The sequence below is a fragment of the Psammomys obesus genome, unplaced genomic scaffold, assembly GCF_907164565.1.
Source record: "Psammomys obesus unplaced genomic scaffold, mPsaObe1.curated_primary_1811, whole genome shotgun sequence".
NCBI lineage: Eukaryota > Metazoa > Chordata > Mammalia > Rodentia > Muridae > Psammomys > Psammomys obesus.
In genome coordinates, this window is record NW_026587759.1 from 10,706,857 (window position 1) to 10,723,545 (window position 16,689).

Consider the following 16,689-nt stretch of genomic DNA (forward strand, 5'->3'; position numbering starts at 1 on the left):
GGAACTTAGCATGCCTATTGGTGTTTTCCTGGTTCAGTTTTTCTTACGGCAGCCGTATTTTTGAGATCTTATGGATGAAGCTTCTCTGTAACTTTTAGGAGACACATTTCACAGTGGGTTTCATGGTCCTCTGTCTCTTACAAGTTTTCTGCACCCCTGCCCCCCATCCCTTTCCATGTTCCATGAGCCTTAAGTGTAGCAGTTGTGTTGCCATGTATCTGTTTGGGGCTCAGAACCACATTATCTGATGTTCTTTGCATTTTGACCAATTGTGGTTTCCTTTAATAATCTCCACCTGTTGCAAAGAGAGGCTTGGTTGGCAGAGTGTGAGAGCTACACTTATCTGTGGATACAAGGATGAGTATCAGAGTGAAGTTGGGAATTATGCTGGTTTAGTAAAGGAGGTTCTCTTCTAAGATCTACAACTTCACTAACTTGGAGAGGTTAGCTATGTTACCACTACTAGACGTTAATTACCTCCTGTTGAGAGGCCATAAATCCAATTAGACCAATAAAACCTATAGTTGTTGTTCCATTCAAGATACAAGTTCCGCTATTACGCCCTTAGTGATATCTTGCCGGGCTGTTCATTGTAGTTCATAGGTGTCACAGCTGAGTAGAACTATTGGTTGCTTTTCATTGTGAAAGACTTGTCACTCAACCTGTTCTGGGAAAGGAATGATATATAAAGAAATACTATTATGCCCAGAAGTCAGCCAAGCATGATGACACATTCCTTTAATCCCAAGACTCAGGAAACAGAGAGGAGGATTGTAAATTCCAGGTCAGGCTAGGCTACATAGAAAGATCTTATCTCAGTAACAAAAACAAACACCAAAGCCCTCTTCCTATAGAGCTCAAAAGTCTAAGCACTTAACAGGTAGTAGACATAAATTTTTGACATTCCCTCAGAAACCTCCAACCTCGCCTCCTATGTGTTAGGAAGGCACACAGCGCTGATTTCATTTCTGTGCATTTACAGTCAAGCTTTCCTGTAGCTTTATAAGACCAATTCCTGAGATCACATATTGCACTTAAATATTTGCATGTTTAAATCTTTTCCAATTCTATATAATATATTAAAAGGTAAGGAAAATTTTCAGTATTAATTGCAATTCAACCATACACTTAACTATTCTACACTTAAGCTATTCTAAATGAAATAAACTGTCTCTTCAAATAAAGTTTGTGTATTTATAATATCTATAACTATATTCAAAATATACTGGAGGTAATGTTATGGATTAATATACCCTATACTCAACTTTCTTGAAAGATAAAATGTAAATGGAGATATACAGTCAGGCTTCAATATGTATAAGTTATGCATCTATATATTTAACCAATTATAGGTTGAAAATATTCTTTTAAAATTCCATCTATGTTGAACATAAAGAATTTTTATTCCTGCACATTATAGTATAATAAGTGTTTATATAGCATAATCATGCATAGAGTATTATATGTATTCTAGAGATATTTTAAAATATATGGGAATATTACATAGGTTATATACAAATATTACATCATTTTACATCATCCATGATTGTAATATCCATAGGGATCCTGTAGTATATCTTTTCAAATTTTGAAAGACTACTATATGAATACCTTTAGACATATACCTTTCCCTTTGTATTATATAAATATGTTGTTTTTATTTAAGAACGTACTAATGTCATATTAATATCAGTGAAGATTACATTATATGTAGTTATTAAAGCTTAGGTATAAAACCACAAGAATTTTGCGTGTAATAACCATCACTTGTGTGGATACAGCTGCATATAATACCCTTAAGGTCCGGCAATGTAATGTTAGCTGCTGGTGAAACACATTCAGCTAAAAGGATAAAGAAAGCCTGGAGAAGGGGCAGTCTTCTTGGGATGCTGACACCGCCCTATAGTGTGAACTTACTTTTTGCCACTAATCTAGTCTTCCATATAGTTCCATGATCTGTTCATGTTATAAAAACATCTTGACTATGCATCACACTAAAGTATCGTTCATGCATCCCTTCATTACACAACTCTTTACACATATTTGATATAAAATAGTATTTTTACTGCTATATCAGCATAAAAACCACATTTATAGACTCACAGGAGTTTTTACTTAATTCTCTTAGCAGACTGGAATATACTCGTTGGCTCTATTTTCCAAGGCTCCAGTTCTCGTCCACGATTGTTTATGTATGTGTTGGCAGAATCTACTTACTGTAGCTGCAGGACTAAGATTCCTGATGCCTTCTTGGTTGTACATTGGGGGCTGCTCTCAGTTCTTGTCCACTGTGCTCTCTCCACAGGGCCAAATTTACAATGCAGCTGTTTCTTTCTTTTAGTGAGTCAGTAACTTTTTATGGTACTTTTTACATTTATCAGACAAAACTTGGCTTTAAAGATTCCTGTGATGATATCAGACCTATTGTGATGATTGTCTTATCATAAGGTCATACATTTCAGACATTAATTCCATCCATAAAATCCCATTGCATCAGTTTATAAGTTAGTATTTGTGCAAGTAGGAGGAGGTAAAAATACATAACAGACTAGGAGTCTTGAAGAACCATTTTATAATTCTAAATTAAAGCGCTGTATTTTGTTATGTGTCCCAACACTCAGGACACAGTGAAAAAAAAAAGAAATTCTTGCATATCTGGAGCATACTTTCTAGAAAGTTGAAGGGAAAATCCTTTATGCCTTTTTTTTTTCAGCATCCTATTTCAAGTTTTTGAGATGGAATCATTAGAATAGACCATACCTGATTTACATTTGTTATTTTCTGTGAGCATTCATTTATTTTCTGTTTGTGTTTATAATTTGTCTGTCACACACACAAAAAAAAATACACTGAGCATTTATTTCTCATTTTAGATTCATGGAATTTCAGGATTGGTAGCAGGGAGGGAAATTAAAGATTATGCCATGGTTTGTTAACATTTAAGGCAAAAGAAGTTGAAGACAGGTTTTTCCTGCTTGTACTTAGTAAAATACCAAGGTGCTAGTCATTTTTTTTTAAATATATAAACTTCTCAAGTGATAACAGATGTGGCCATCTCTAACGAGTGCCTTTCTTGAAATAGAGCAGAAACATAAGTAGCAAGAATGGCAGGATACCAAGGAAATGGACTAATCAGGCAGATGGTGCCTGTTCTGGGGAAAGTCTGAGTAAACCTGTAACTGCAGCAGTAAGCTGAAAAGGACCACCAGGAGCATGGAAACTTGGCGCGTTTTTCTTTTAATGTCTCATTATGCTACAATAAAACACCAAGTATACATATGGATTTTTCTGTATATGAAACTATAAAATTTTGTTGTTTCCTTTATTTTATGTTTCTACTTCATAAAAGCAAACTTTTGCCTAAGGTATAATTAAGATGTCATAATTTCATAATTAAGATGTCATAGTAGATTTCTTTTTTCTTCCAATACATTTTTTAGTCTCTGTCATATTTTTTGACATTTATTGATTTTTAACAGCATTTAATCATTTTGATGTGAATTCTTTTTAAATTTAATAAAAATAAGTATACAAATAACAGGGTTCTGCCTATATAAAAATAAAAATCATGCTTAAATGAAATGTGCTTGCTAAAGAATGGAATTTTGCATGAAACAGAGGCTAAAAATGCTAACAGGAAACCAGAAACGGAATAAAAACACAAAAGGTATCTCTGGCACAATGCCCTGAATGTCAGCAGCCATGGCCAAGAGCATGAGTTAATGTCAGAAATAAGAAAACACCCTGGGCTGGATCTTTGACACTCTGACCCTAAGATCATTAGTGTTTGTGTAAAATGTGGTCTGTATGGTGATTTATAAAGATGTGAGTTGAGTATTTCATCTTACTTCCATCTCATTATGCACTCGTAGGACTCAACAGCTCTTCTTATACTCAGTCTACAGATGAATAGGTGCATACTATAGAGAAATTAGGTTGCTGGAATTTATACAGTAAATAATGAATGACAGATAAGTCACAAGAAATGACTCATCCTTTTTTTTTTTTTTTAACCAACACACTATGACTGAAGATTAAAAGTCAGAATATGGTAGCAGGTGACTTAGTCAAAGAAATGAATTTATTTTCATTCATTATTTTAGTATATATGCAGCCTGCAATTTGGCTGTATTCTTACCACAGCAGGCTACTTCTGCTTTACAGGATAATGCATTGGTGTTAGCATTATTTTTAAATCCCAAACACACCCATCCCATCCCCAAATCCTTGTTTTCAGGATTTGGGAATATTATGATGAATCTGAACAGTTTCATGAAATTTTTCCAGATTTGTCTTTCTTGCATCAAGTGAAAGAAACCAAAAGGCACCACAATGAAATAATGAATCTGTGGTGCTTTCTGAAGATGGACTATTCATACTAAGTTCATGATACTAAATATGCTTCCTAAAACATTGAAGTAAATTGGAGGAAAATGGGAGGAATGATTTGCACAGGCAACTAAAGCAAAGCAAGCCTGAGGGCTGCACTGTACTGCTTTACTCTTCAAGGAGAACAGCTGTAATAAAAGCAATTGTTCTGTGTTGAGTCTGCCCTCTTTCTCTGTCACAAAATAAAAGAATTCTATAAGGGGTGTGGGGAGATGGCTTATTTAGTAAACTGCTTGCTGAGTAACCATAAGGATGGGAGTTCAATCCCCAGCACCTATGTAAAAAGCCAGGTGCAGTGGAACACCCATATAACCCTAGCACTGAAGAGGTAGACACAGGTGGATGCCATGGAATCCCAGCACAGCCAATATGGCTGATTGTAGCATAAACATTTGAGGAATTGTAATGTCAATGAGAGACATTTTTCTAAAAAAAAAAAAAATAATAATAATAATAATGTAGAGAAACTTTGAGGAAGACACCAGACATCTACCTCTGTCCATTACTATGGAAGTCTTTGATCCAGCGTAACACTTCTTTCTTAGATTTTTGAAATAATTTTTGAAAAAACTCCTAAATGGTACCTAGGGTCCCTTAAAGTTAAGGTATACCCATAAGTCTGAATCTAGGCAATGGAAAATCAGAGAAAGTAGTGTTGGCTGCTTTTAGACTAGGTGTATATGACTCTCTGTGGTCTTTCCCCTTCTCTTGCTGGATGTTGTTCAGACTGTTCTGGTGGGACACATTCAGCTACCTCAGCCCTTTGATGTGTGAAAGAAAATTCCAATGTATTTTGGGTGAAATTATTATAGTGGTATCTACTACCTTAACAAAGTTCTGGTCCTGCACAAGATCTCCCATAAAAGAATACACCTCTGATGGATATTCTTGATTGCCAACTTGACTATATATGGAATTAACTAAAACCCAAGTGGTTGGGCACTCCTGTGAGGGATTTTTTTCTATATTAAATCATTTGAAGTGGGAAGACTCACTTTTAATTCAGATCTTTTGAGGTAAGAAGTTCCACCTTGAATCTGGACCACACTTTCCATGGCCAGCCTGTGTAAAAGTCATGGAAGAAGGAAGCTTGCATCTTTGCCTGCTTGCTTTCACTCTTGTTGGCAAGTCCATGCCTACTTCTTGGGATTCTCGCATATATTGAAGACCAACTGAGACATCTATCTTCAAGGACTAAAAAACTACTGTATTGGTAGTTTTGATGTCTATTGGTACACATCCACTGATGGACTAATTAGCTGAGCCCAGCCTATAAGCCATTCAAATAAATAAATAAATAAATTGTGTGTGTGTGTGTGTGTGTGTGTGTTTGTGTGTGTATGTTCATTCTATCAGCTCTGTTTCTCTAGAGAACCTTGACAAAGACAATAGCTATGATTTTCTTCCCTCTTCATGGATGAGAACAGTTACAGTTTTTTTTCCCTGTAGTCCATGCTTTACATCTGAAAGCCTTCACCATTGCCTCAGCGTAGAGATTCTCCTATCACTTCTGAAGAAAATAATATGTCTCTATTTCATGGTAGTTCAACAACTGAAGCCCACTCTCCCACTAATCTTAATGCTTCTAGTACTTTAATCCTAAGGATGCTGCTCAATTCTGTTTACATTGATGTCTATTGACTGCAATCCTAGATAAAATATTAATATTCATTGGACATAAAGCCATCTTATAATGTGAGGCCACTGGATATCTCCAGGTATTATCGTTTCCCCAAAGCCCACCCTCTGAATTTCACTGACCAGGGCTGTGAATTTAGCTGGCTACACATATTAATTGCTGTAGACTTCTGTTTTTTCAGGCAATAGAAAGTTGGAGGTGAATTCTGGAAACATACCTGGGAGATATATTAAAAAAAAAAAAAAATAGAAGTAATCTAGATTCCTGATAGAAAAAGGTAAGCTAAGCATTTTATTCTGCTAGCTGCATTCCAGGAAAGGCAAGGGATGCCTTACACATAAATATGTATGCTCACACATAGCAAATCTAATGATATCCCAGGTGTAGAGTATAGAAAAGGAAGGGTAGTGACAACTAATGAATAAATCCGGAATCATCTTTACCTTTGGTAACAGCTTCCCGCCTACATGTGAGAATAATTGGGCTATATTTGCTTAGTCCATTAGTTTTTAATAATTTCCTCTGAAAAAATGAGGATTATAAAATTTTATAATATAGCCATTATCATAAGTTATATTACAGCCATTGTACTTTTAACATTTATTTATACATATGAGAACTCCATTTGCATGTATGCCTGCATTACAGAAGAGACCATCAGATCCCATTTACATGGTTATGAGCCACCATGTGGTTGCTGGGAATTGAACTCAGGACCTCTGGAAGAGCAGACAGCGCCCTTAACTGTTGAGCCATCTCACCAGCCCCTACAGCCTTTTCTTTTTGTTGTACTTGGCTTGTTCTGACATTAACAATTTAAGCAAAAACACTCACCGAATGAAAAGTTAATATTGAGAAAATTGCACTAACAAATGTACAGACTTTATTCAGCTTTTACCAGTTGTTCCTGTGATGTCTCCTTCTGGCCCAGTATCCCACACTGTATTGTCTGGACTCAATGGTCTCTCCCATTCTGTGAAAGCTATTCAGTCTTTGTAAATTTTTGTTTTTTGTTTGTTTTGTTTTTGTTTTTTTAACATTAAAGTTGAAATTTATTAATTTTTCTACATCTATTTATTTATTGTATTAATTACACTTTATTCACTTTGTATCCCAGCTATAGGCCAATCCCTCATTCTCTCCCAATCCCATCCTCCCTCCCTCATCTCCTCCCATGGTCTTCTCCAAGTCCACTTTCCATCTGACCCTAGCCTATCAGATCTCATCAGGACTGGCTGCATTGTCTCCCTCTGTGGCCTGGTAAGGTTGTTCCTGGAGGTAATCAAGGAACAGGCCAATCAGTTCATGTCACAGAGAGTCCATGTTCCCCTTACTAGGGAACCATATTGTTGGTCACAAAGCGAGCGCCAACAGATACAAGAAGATTGAAATAATCCCTTGTATCCTGTCTGATCACCTTGGAATAAAGCTGAACCTCAACAACAACAAAAATAGCAAAAAGCCTACGCACACATGGAAACTGAACAACTTGCTATTAAATGACAGCTGGGTCAGGGAAGGAATAAAGAAAGAAATTAAAGTCTTCCTAGAACTCAATAAAAATGACACAACACACCCAAACTTGTGGGACACAATGAAGGCAGTGCTAAGAGGAAAGTTCATAGCACTAAGTGCCTTCAAGAAGAAATTCGAGACAGCTCCTTCAAGCAACTTAATGGCTCACTTAAAAACCCTAGAAAAAGAAGCAGACACACCAAAAAGGAGTAGACAGCTGGAAATAATCAAATTCAGGGCTGAAATCAATCAATTAGAAACAAAACAATTAAAAGAATCAATGAAACCAAAAGCTGGTTCTTTGAGAAAATCAACAAGATCGACAAACCCTTAGCCAAGCTAACTAAAAGGGAGAGAGACACCATCCAAATCAACAAAATCAGAAATGAAAAGGGGGATATAACTAGAGATACTGAGGAAATCCAAACAATCCTTATGACTTACTTCAAAAGTCTATATGCCACAAAATTTCAAAATTTAAATGAAATGGACAATTTTTTTGATCAATTCGACTTACCAAAGCTGAATCAGGACCAGGTAAATCAATTAAATAGTCATATATCCCCCAAGAAAATAGAAGCAGTCATCGAAAGCCTCCCATCCAGAAAAAAACCCCAGGACCAGATGGTTTCAGCACAGAATTCTACCACACCTTCAAAGAAGAGCTAACTCCAATTCTCTTCAAACTATTCCACAAAATAAAAACAGAAGGAACATTACTAAACTCATTCTATGAAGCCACAGTCACCTTGGTACTTAAACCTCACAAAGACCCAACAAAGAAAGACAATTTCAGGCCAATCTCCCTTATGAACACTGATGCAAAAATACTCAACAAAATACTTGCAAACCGATTACAAGAACACATCAAACATATCATCCACTATGACCAAGTAGGCTTCATCCCAGGTATGCAGGAGTGGTTCAATATACAGAAATCCATCAATGTGAACCGCCATATTAACAAACTGAAAGAAAAAAAAAAAAACACATGATCATCTCCCTAGATGCTGAAAAGGCATTTGACAAAGTCCAACATCCATTCATGTTTAAAGTATTGGAGAGATCAGGGATACAAGGCACATATCTAAACATAGTAAAGGCAATATACAGCAAGCCGTAGCCAACATCAAACTGAATAGAGAAAAACTTAAATCAATCCCACTGAAATCAGGGAAAAGACAAGGCTGCCTGCTCTCTCCATATCTCTTCAACATAGTACTGGAAGTCCTTGCTAGAGCAATAAGACAGTTGAAGGAGATCAAGGGGATACAAATTGGAAAGGAAGAAGTCAAATTATCAATATTTGCAGATGATATGATAGTATACGTGAGTGACCCCAAAAACTCTACCAGGGAACTCCTACAGCTGACTAACACCCTCAGCACAGTGGCCGGATACAAAATTAACTCAAAAAAATCAGTAGCCCTCCTGTATACAAAAGACAAATGGGCTGAGAAAGAAATTAGGAAATCAACACCCTTCACAATAACCACAAATGACATAAAGTACCTTGGAGTAACCCTAACCAAGGAAGTCAAAGACTTGTATGAAAAAAGTTTCAAGTCTCTGAAGAAAGAATTAGAAGAAGATATCAGAAGATGGAAAGATCTCCAATGCTCATGGCTTGGCAGGATTAACATAGTAAAAATGTCCATCTTACTAAAAGCAATCTACAGATTCAATGCAATTCCCATCAAATTACCAACACAATTCTTTACAGACCTGGAAATAAAAATTCTCAATTTCATATGGAAAAATAAGAAACTCAGAATCGCTAAAACAATCCTCTACAATAAAAGATCTTCTGGAGGTATCTCCAAACCTGATCTTAAGCTGTACTATAGAACAACAGTTATAAAAACTGCTTGGTACTGGCATAGAAACAGAATGGTGGAACAATGGAATCGAACAGAGGACCCAGAAATAAACCCACACACTTATGGACACCTGATCTGTGACAAAGATGCCAAAACTATACAATGGAAAAAAGATAGCATCTTCAACAAATGGTGCTGGTCTAACTGGATGTCTACATGTAGAAAAATGCAAATAGATACATACTTATCCTGCACAAAAGTAAAGTCCAAGTGGATCAAAGACCTCAACTTAAAACCTGACACATTAAATCGGTTAGAAAAAAAAAAAGTGGGGAATGCCCTTGAATTCATTGGCACAGGAGACAACTTCCTGAACAGAACACCAACAGCACAGGCTCTAAGATCAACAATCAATAAATGGGACCTCATGAAATTGAAAAGCTTCTGTAAATCAAAGAACACTGTCATCAAAACAAAACGAGTGCCTACAGATTATGAAAGAATCTTCACCAGCCCTTTATCTGACAGAGGACTAATATCCAGTATATATAAAGAACTAAGGAAGCTGAAAAACAGCAAACGAAGTAATCCAATTAAAAAATGGGGAACAGAGCTAAACAGAGAACTCTCTGTAGAGGAATATCGAATGGCAGAGAAATACTTAAAGAAATGCTCAACGTCATTAGCCATTAGGGAAATGCAAATGAAAATGACCCTGAGATTTCACCTTACACCCATCAGAATGGCCAAGATGAAAAACTCAAGTGACAACACATGCTGGAGAGGTTGTGGAGAAAGGGGAACCCTCCTCCACTGCTGGTGGGAATGTAAACTTGTACAACCACTCTGGAAAACAATCTGGCACTTTCTCAGACAACTAGGCATAGTACTTCCTCAGGATCCAGCTATACCACTCCTAGGCATATATCCAAAAGAGTCTCAAGTATACAATAAGGACATTTGCTCAACCATGTTTGTAGCAGCTTTATTTGTAATAGCCAGAAGCTGGAAACAGCCCAGATGCCCCTCAACTGAGAAATGGATGCAGAAATTGTGGTACATCTACACAATGGAGTATTACTCAGCAATGAAAAATAAGGAAATCATGAAATTCGCAGGCAAATGGTGGGACCTAGGAAGGATCATCCTGAGTGAGCTGTCCTAGAAGCAGAAAGATACAGTATATACTCATTCATATAGACATATAACATAGGATAAACCTACTAAAATCTGTACATCTAAAGAAACTAATCAAGAGAGAGGACCCTGACTAAAACGCTCAATCCCCATCCCAAAAGGCAAAGAAGATAGACATCAGAAGAAGAAGAAAACAGGAAACAACCCAAGAACCTGCCTCAGAGGGCCTCTGAAAGTCTCAGCCCTGCAGACTATCAAAGCACACGCTGAGACTTATGGGCAACTGTTGGGCAGAGTGCATGGAATCTTATGTAAGAAGTGGGAAATAGTAAGAGCTGGACAGGATGGGAACCACACAAGGAGAGCAACAGAACCAGAAAATTTGAACACAGGGAACTTCCCAGAGACTCATACTCCAACCAAGGACTATTCATGGAGATAACCTAGAACCCCTGCACAGATGTAGCACATGACAGTTCAGTCTCCAAGTGGGTTCCATAGTGATTGGAAGAGGGACTGCCTCTGACATAATCTGATTGGCCTGCTCTTTGATCACCTCCTCCTGATGGGGGAGCAGCCTTACCAGGCCACAGAGTTGACAATACAGCCACTCCTGATGTGATCTGATAGACTAAGATCAGAAGGAAGGAGAAGAGGACCTCCAGTATCAGTGGACTTGGGTAGGGGCATGCATTGAGAAGGGGAAGGGAGAGAGGGATTGGGAAGGGAGGAGGGAGGGGCTTATTGGGAGATACAAAGTGAATAAAGTAATTAATAAAAATAAAAAAATTGACCACATACTTGGATACAAAGCAAGCCTCAACATATACTAGAAAATTGAAATAACACATTGTGTTCTATCAGACCACCATGGATTAAAGCTATTTAATAACAACAGAAATAACAGAATGCCTACAAACTCATGGAAATTGAACAACTCTCTACTTAATGACCACTGGGTCAGGGAGGAAATAACAAAAGAAATAATGATTTTTCTAGAATTCAATGAAAATGAAGGCACAACATATCCAAACTTATGGAACACAATGAAGCAGTGCTAAGAGAAAAGTTCATATTGCTAAGTGCCTTCACAAAAAACATAGAGGGAGCTCATACTGGCAACTTAACTGCTCACTTGAAAGCTCTAAGAGAGAGAGAGAGAGAGAGAGAGAGAGAGAAACCAAACATACCCCAAAGGACTGCAGGAAATAATCAGACTAAGGGCTGAAATTAATAACCTAGAAACAAAAAGAATAATATAGAGAATCAACAAAACAAAAGCTGTTTTGTGAGAAAATCAACAAAATAGACAAACCCTTAGACAAATGAACTAAAAGACAAAGGGAGAGTATCCAAATTAATAAAATCAGAAATGAAAAGGCAGATATAACAACAGACACTGAGGAACTCCAAAGAATCATTAGATTGTACTTCAAAAACCTGTATGACAAAAAAACAGAAAATCTAAGTGAAATGGATGATTTTCTTGACAGATACCACTTACCAAAGTTAAATCAAGACCAGGTTAACAATTTAAATAAACCTATAACCCCCAAGAAAGTAGAAGCAGTCATCAAAGCCTCCCAATCGAAAAGATCCCTGGGCTAGATGGTTTAGCACATCATTCTACCAGACTTTCAAAGAACTAATACAAATACTCCTCAAACTGTTTCACAAAACAGAAACAAAAGGAACATTCCCAAACTCATTCTATGGGACAACAGTTACTCTGATATTCAACCACACAAAGACCCAACAAAGAAGATTTCAGACAAATCTCCCTTACTGATGCAAAAATACTCAATAAAATACTTGGAAACCGAATCCAGGAACATGACAAAAATATCATCAATCATGACTAAGTAGGCTTCATCCCAGGAATACAGGAATGGTTCAACATATGAATATCCATCAATGTAATCCACCACGTAAACAAATGGAAATAAAAAAAAAACCACATGATCATCTCATTAGATGCTGAAAAGATCTATCACAAATTCAACAGCAGTTCATGGTTAAAATCTTGGAGAAATCAAGGATAAAAAGCACATACCTAAACACAGTAAAGGCAATATACAGCAAGGCAATATTCAATATCCAGTTAAATGGAGAGAAACTTAGTGTCCACTAAAATTATGGACAAGGCTGCCCATTCTCTCTATATCTCTTTAATATATTTCTTGAAGTTCCAGCTAGAGCAAGAAGACAAGTAAAGGAGATCAAGAGGATAGAAATTGGAAGAGAAGTCAAAGTATCACTATGTGCAGAGGATAGTATACATAAATGATTCTCAAGACACTACCAGAGAACTCCTATGGCTGATAAACACCTTCAGAAAAGTGTCTTCAGAATAAATTAACTAAAAAATCATCAGTCCTCTTTTATGCAAGCAACAAAAGGGTTGATAAAGAAATTAAGGAAACAACACCCTTCACAATAGCAACAAATAATATCAAATATGTTGGTGTATCTCTAATTAAGCAAGGGAAAGACATGTATGATAAGAACTTCAAGTCTTTGAAGAAAGAAATTGAAGATTTTAGAAGATGAACAGCTCTCCCATGCTTATGGGTTGGAAGGATTAACATAGTAAAAATAGCCATCCTTCCAAAAGCCATATAGTTCAATGCAATTCACATCAAAATTTCAATACAATTCTTTGTAGACCTAGAAAGAGCAACTATTAACTTCCTATGGAAAAATAAAAGACCCAGGATAGCTAAAACAACTCTTTACAATAAAAGAACTTCTGGTGGTATCAACATTCCTCATATCAAGCTATGCTACAGAGCAATTGTAATAAAAAACTGCCTGGTATTGGCATAGAAACAGACAGGTTGATCAATGGAACTGAACTGAAGACCCAGAAATAAACCCACACTCCTATGCACATTTGATTTTCAACAAAGAAGCCAAAACTATACAATGGAAAAAAGAAAGCATCTCCAAAAAAATGATGCTGGTCTAACTGGATGTCTGCATGTAGAAAAATACAAATAGACCCATACTTATCACTCTGCACAAAGCTCAAGTCCAAGTGGATCAAAGACCTTGACATAAAACCAGAGACTCTAAACCTATTAGTAGACAAAGTGAGGAAACATCTGGAACTCATTGGCATAAGAGACAACTTCCTGAACCAACAGCACAGGTTCTGAGATCTACAATTAATAAATGGGATCTCATGAAACTGAGAAGCTTCTGTAAATCAAAGGACACTGTCAATAGAATAAAATGGCAGCAGATTATGAAAAGATTTTCACCAACCTACATCAGACAGAGGAATGATATCTAAAATATACAAAGAACTTAAGTTAAGCACCAACAAATCAAATAATCCAATTAAAAATGGGGTACAGAGCTAAACCTAGAATTCACAACAGAAGGATATTTAATGGCAGAGAAGCATGCAAAGGAATGCTCAGTGTTTTTAGCCATCATAAATGCAAACCGAAAAAATTCTAAGACTGCATCTTACATCCATCATACTGGCTAAGATAAAAAACTCAAGTGAAAGGTGAAAGATTTATATGATCTGATGGGAACTCCAAAGGAGAGCAACAGAACAAGATAATTTGAACACAGGGAACTTCCCAGAGACTCATACTCCAACCAAGGACTATTCGTGGAGATAACCTAGAACCCCTGCAGAGATGTAGCCCATGGCAGTTCAGTGTTTAGAGATTGAGACATCAACTAAGGAGCATGTGTGATTTGGAACCAGGCCCCCTGCACACATGTGGCCGATGGACAGCTTGATCTTTATATGGGGTGCCTGGCAAGGGGAGAAGGTCCTGTTCCTAACATAAACTCCATTGCCTGCCTTTGGATCACTTCCCCCTGGCAGAGCTATCTTGCCTGGTGTCAGGTGATGAAGATATGCACAGTCCTGATGTGACTTGATGTGGTTGGGAAGGTTAATATGGAGGAAGTGGGTGTTCTTTTTTCCTTGGGGAAAAAGGAGAGGGGAAGGGCAAAGGAGGGGAAAGGGAAGGGGACTGAGAAGAAGGATGGAGGGAGCACCCTTGGGATGGAAATAAATACACTAATATAATTTTTTTTAAATCACAGCAATAAGAAATCTTAAAGACTTTAGCAAATTTCATGATTTCCTTGTTTTTTTTATTGCTGAGGAATAATCGATTGTGTAGATGTACCACAATTTCTGTATCCATTCCTCAGTTGAGGGGCATCTGGGTTGTTTCTAGGTTCTGGATATTACAAATACAGATGCTACAAACATGGTTGAGCAAATGTCCTTATTGTGTACTTGAGCATCTTTTAGATATATGCCTAGGAGTGGTATAGCTGGATATTGAGGAAACACTATTCCTAATTGAGAAAGCGCCAGATTGATTTCCAAAGTGGTTGTACAAATTTACATTCCCACCATCAGTGGAGGAAGGTTCCCCTTTCTCCACAGCCTCTCCAGCATATGGTGTCACTTGAGTTTTTGATCTTAGTCATTCTGATGGGTGTAAGGTGAATCTCAGGGTCGTTTTGATTTGCATTTCCCTGATGACTAAGGATGTTGAGCATCTCTTTAAGTGTTTCTCTGCCATTCGACATTCCTCTATCGAGAATTCTCTATTTAGCTCTGTACCCCATTTTTTAATTGGATTACTTGATTTGTTGCTGTTTAGCTTCTTGAGTTCTTTATATATACTGGATGTTAGTCCTCTATCATATACAGGGTTGGTGAAGATTCTTTCTCAATCTATAGGTAGTAATTTTATTTTGACGACAGTGTCCTTCGCTTTACAGAAGCTTTTCAGTTTCATTAGGTCCCATTTATTGAATTCATGAAATTTGCAAGTAAATGGTGGAAACTGGAAAAGATCATCCTGAGTGAGCTATCCCAGAAGCAGAAAGACACCACAGGGCATATACTCACTCATAAGTAGATATTAGACATATAATATAGGATAAACATACTAAAATCTGTACACCTAAAGAAACTAGTTAAGAAGAAGACTCTGGCTAAAATGCTCAATCCCCATTCAGAAAGGCAAAGAGGATGGACATCAGAAAAAGAAGAAAACAGGGAACAAGTCAGGAGCCTACTACAGAGGGCCTCTGAAAGGCTTTACCCTGCAGGGTATCAAAGCAGATGCTGAGACTTAGGGCCAATCTTTGGGCAGAGTGCAGGGAATCTTATGAAAAAAGTGGGAAATAGTGAGACCTGGAGAGGACAGAAGTTCCACAAGGAAAGCAACAGAACCAAAAAAATCTTGGCACAGGGGTCTTTTCTGAGACTGATTCTTCAACGAAGGACCATGCATAGTGATAACCTAGAACCCTTGCACAGATGTAGCCCATGACAGTTCAGTGTCCAAGTGGGTTCCATATTAATGGAGACAGGGACTGTCTCTGACATGAACTGATTGGCCTGCTCTTTGATCACCTCCCCCTGAGCAGGGAGTAGCCTTACCAGGCCACAGAGGAAGACAATGCAGCTACTCCTGATGAGACCTAATAGACTAGGATCAGAAGGAAGGAAAGGAAGACCTCCCCTCTCAGTGGACTTAGGGAGGGGCATGCATTGAGAAGGGGAAGGGAGAGAGGGATTGGGAAGGGAGGAGGGAGGGAGCAACAGGAGGGATACAAAGTGAATAACGTGTAATCAATAAAAAATTAAAAAAAAACAAAAAATACTTTAGCTGCGAAATTTTCAAAATAATGAATATTAAATGAAACTGTATTTTCTGAATTTTTTTAACATTTCCAAAGATATTAGATTTGTATTACTTAAGTAAATAGTTTCAGAAAAAGTAGACTTTCCATTAGTTAGCAATAAAATTGAAACACACTTTGGAAGAGAATTTTTTAAACTACAAATTAGTATCTTTTGCTTTTCCTTGGTAAAATAGTTAACTTTTCTACAGTGAGCCTAAGTTAATTTGTAAATTAATTTATTTTCTTCCTTGGGAACATAACTATATAGTTGTTGGCTGTATCAATCAACTTCACATACTTCCTCAGACAGGAATCTGTTCTGTCTTGTCCAACACCATTGTAATTAACCTAATACAGATGTTCTTTGTAATTTCTAGATATCAAATTCCCAGGGCCATGGGCTCTTGGTACCATTTGCCATATCTATGTTGTTTTTATTTCACATTTCTGCTTGTACCTTCCTGGTGCATTTGGATATGGAGACCATAAGACCCATCATAATGCAGGCAAACG